Source organism: Lepus europaeus, chromosome X (assembly GCF_033115175.1).
Source record: "Lepus europaeus isolate LE1 chromosome X, mLepTim1.pri, whole genome shotgun sequence".
Taxonomy (NCBI): Eukaryota; Metazoa; Chordata; class Mammalia; order Lagomorpha; family Leporidae; genus Lepus; species Lepus europaeus.
In genome coordinates, this window is record NC_084850.1 from 29,560,247 (window position 1) to 29,563,060 (window position 2,814).

Here is a 2,814-nt window from a genome sequence, read left to right on the forward strand (position 1 = left end):
ATATATGGGAAGAAGAGAAGAATTCATTCTATGCCAAGAGCAGATAGGAAAGAAAAGGACACTTTGGAATTTTGCTTTTCAAATTTTCAATACAAATTAGGACTTATATTTGGCAGATATAGAAATAAAACATTGATTGGATCCTTTATGTAGAGATCAATTAGAAAATTAATAAAGTTGCACCCAGTAGGGAATATTTAAAGATACTCAAATTTTAAAGTTAAAGACGAGGGGCCAGAGCTGTGGCATAGCAGGTAAAGCTACCATCTGCAGTGCTGGCATCCCATATCGGCACCAGTTCTAGTCCCAGTTGCTCCACTTCCAATCCAGCTCTCTGCTATGGCCTGGGAAAGCAGTACAAGATGGTCCAAGTCCTTGAGTTCCTGCACACGTGTGGGAGACCTGAAAGAAGCTCCAGGCTCCTGGCTTCGGATCAGTGCAGCTCCAGCCATTGTGGCCATTTGGGGAGTGAACCAGCGGATGGAAGACACCCCCCCCCCTTTCTGTGTGTGTGTGAATGTGTGGAACTCTGCTTTCAAATGAATAAATAAATCTTTTTTTAAAAAAGTTGAAGATGAAAGGAGAATCATATCAAAACTTACTTTTTACAAATAACCCAAACTCCCTCAATTATTGACTGAGCTTTGATAATGAAGAAATAAAAGGAGAGGAGCGGCAAGATGGTGGAATAGGAAGGGAGCACACTGATAGTCTGGGAAGAGACAGTTTAATAAAAGTGGAAATACTGCAGGTTTAAGGAAGAGTAGGGGAAGAAACAGCAGAGAAACTCTTCTGGAACTAGTGATTCACAGTGGACCTGTGTGGAGGGCGTGGGAGCCCACGGTTCAGGACACCAGTCGCAGAATCAACACACCAACGCTGGAATGTGAAGTGAGCCGAAACTCAATAGCTCGAGACAACAGCAGGCAAGCGGAAAGAGTAGAATAGAGGGAACGAGGCTTGAAACCCCGGGGGGAAGAGCTCACCAGGTTAACTAGAAGAGAGAGGAAAAAAAAGTGACCTATACAGACACGAGTTTCTCTCTCTCTGCTCACCTCTCAAAGACGAGCAAGACAAAGAGCAGGCACCATTTTGGACATATGTCATAAGCAGGGTGACCTCAGGCCTGCACCTGCCCTCAGCTAATCAGAAACACCTGACACTGGGGGGGGGGTAAATAACAGGAGATTAGGACCTAGTGAATGTGTAGTGCCAATGAACTAAGACTTTGAAAAAAGAGACGGTGGGGGAGAGAACTCACAGAATTCATGTGAGTACTCTCCAGAGATGCTACAATTCTGTAACCTTGGCAACCCAGTGGGAGACTGCAGGAGAATTTGAGCCCACACTGAGGGCAGCACAGATTCCCTGGGTGGTCCTTGGGAAAGAGTTTCCAATCTCTGCCTCCTGTGGGTATATCATTCACCTGCTAACTACCTTCAATTCCGCTCAGCTGTGTGGAATTACTTCCCTTCTGAATCAAGGAAGGAAGGAAGGAAGGAAGGAAGGAAGGAAGGAAGGAAGGAAGAAAGGAAGGAAGAGAAAGAAAGAGAGATTTACCACGCCTCACCTGGGAGTGTCACCTTTGGCACACCCTTAACCCTGAGGAACCAAACAGAGCTCTCAGGCCACACCAATCTCAAGTCTCTAAGGCTCCATCAAAAGCAGACAGTCCACTTAATACAGTCATAGTATAACAAGAAAAAAACAGCACAGCATGGGAAGAAGAATCCAAAGAATATCTCCACAATGCCAAGCAACAAACACAGAAAACGAGGAAACAGGAGCAAGGAAGATATTATAACACCCATAAATGAACAAGAAACCCCAAGACAAGATTATGAAGATGATGAGATGGAAGAAATGCAAGATACGGATTTCAAAAAATTTATGATAAAAGCATTTAGAAGTTTTAAAAAACAAATGCTTGAGCTACGGAAATCCTTACTGGACAGGATAGAAATCTCATTCGTGAAAATGAAATCTTAAGGAGGAATCAAAATGAAATGCAGAAACGAGTAGAACAGGAAAGTGTGATAGTGAAGATAAATCAAAATGAAATGAAGAATTGAATAGATCAAATGACAAACACGTTAGAGAGCCTTAAAAACAGAGTCATTGAAACAGAAGAGAGAATATTGGACTTAGAAGACAGAGCGCAGGAAAGTATACAGTCAAACCAAAGAAAAGAAGAGGAAACTAAAAATCTAAAAAATATTATTGGGAATCTACAGGATACTGTTAAAAAACCCAACATTTGGGTTCTATGAGTTCCTGAAGACATGGAGAGAGAGAAAGGTTTAGAAGGACTTTTTAGTGAGATACTTGCAGAGAACTTCCTGGGTTTGGAGAAGGACAGAGACATCCTAGTACAGGAAGCTCATAGAACCCCTAGTAAACATGACCAAAAGAGATCCTCACCACGACACATTGTAATTAAACTCACCACAGTGAAACACAAAGAAAAGATCCTAAAATGAGCAAGAGAGAAACATCAGATTACTCTCAGAGGATCTCTAATTAAACTCACAGCTGATTTCTCATCAGAAACCGTACAAGCTAGAAGGGAATGGTGAGACATAGCCCAGGTCATCAATATGAAGCAAGGTAAAGGAAAGAAACCTCATAGCAAAAGATCACAGGAAGCTCAAAGCATATATTAGAAAATATCTTTGGCAAATAGCAGGGCAAAGTTACTACTTATCAATAGTCACATTGAATGTTAATGACCTGAACTGTCCAGTTAAAAGACACAGATTGGCTGAGTGGGTTAAGGAACAAAACCCATCTATTTGCTGCTTATGGGAAACACAT